The sequence below is a fragment of the Leishmania donovani genome, chromosome 26 (assembly GCF_000227135.1).
Source record: "Leishmania donovani BPK282A1 complete genome, chromosome 26".
In the NCBI taxonomy this organism is placed as follows: Eukaryota; Euglenozoa; class Kinetoplastea; order Trypanosomatida; family Trypanosomatidae; genus Leishmania; species Leishmania donovani.
In genome coordinates this window covers 45,674-46,616 of record NC_018253.1, presented here as the reverse complement: position 1 = coordinate 46,616, position 943 = coordinate 45,674, and positions in this window count along the sequence as shown.

Below are 943 nucleotides of genomic sequence, written 5' to 3'. Positions count from 1 at the left end.
ACGTCTGTGGCATCCATATGAGAATAGGCAAAGCATCAGGGTGACTCGAAGGTACCTCACCCCTACCCCCGACCCACACACGCCCCACACCGGTGTGGGGAGGCTGAGCCACCGCGAGGGGGAGGGGCGGGGAGGGATGCGCGAGGTGGCGACTGGGCATCACGTGAGCGGCTGCGAGGCGACCTGCGGGGGCCGAGGTGTGAGTGGACAGAGTATGAGGCCGAGGCGGTGCTCCGATGATCGGGCCGGCGCGCTGGTGTAGCGCGCGTGTGTCTACGGCTGCATGGGCACCACACACGGGACGGGTCTGTGGCAGGCCGCAGAGGGCCGGGAGGGTAGAGGGACGTTTGACTCCTGCTCTATTGCAGCATGCATATACGGAAGAAGGCGAAAACGAAACGACGACGAGTCCCAGCGGCTGCACGCTGCACTGGCGGCGTGCTGTGAACCGGAAGATCGTTGTGCCATGAAAGAAACACACAGTGCTTACCGTGCTTTCACTTTCTCTTTGCCTTTTCTCCCGCCTTTCCGGCCACGGCTTGCCCGAACTCACCGGCAACGCCACTCCACACGCCGTCTTCGAAAAACGTCGGCCGAGGTGTGAGTGGACAGAGTATGAGGCCGAGGCGGTGCTCCGATGATCGGGCCGGCGCGCTGGTGTAGCGCGCGTGTGTCTACGGCTGCATGGGCACCACACACGGGACGGGTCTGTGGCAGGCCGCAGAGGGCCGGGAGGGTAGAGGGACGTTTGACTCCTGCTCTATTGCAGCATGCATATACGGAAGAAGGCGAAAACGAAACGACGACGAGTCCCAGCGGCTGCACGCTGCACTGGCGGCGTGCTGTGAACCGGAAGATCGTTGTGCCATGAAAGAAACACACAGTGCTTACCGTGCTTTCACTTTCTCTTTGCCTTTTCTCCCGCCTTTCCGGCCACGGCTTG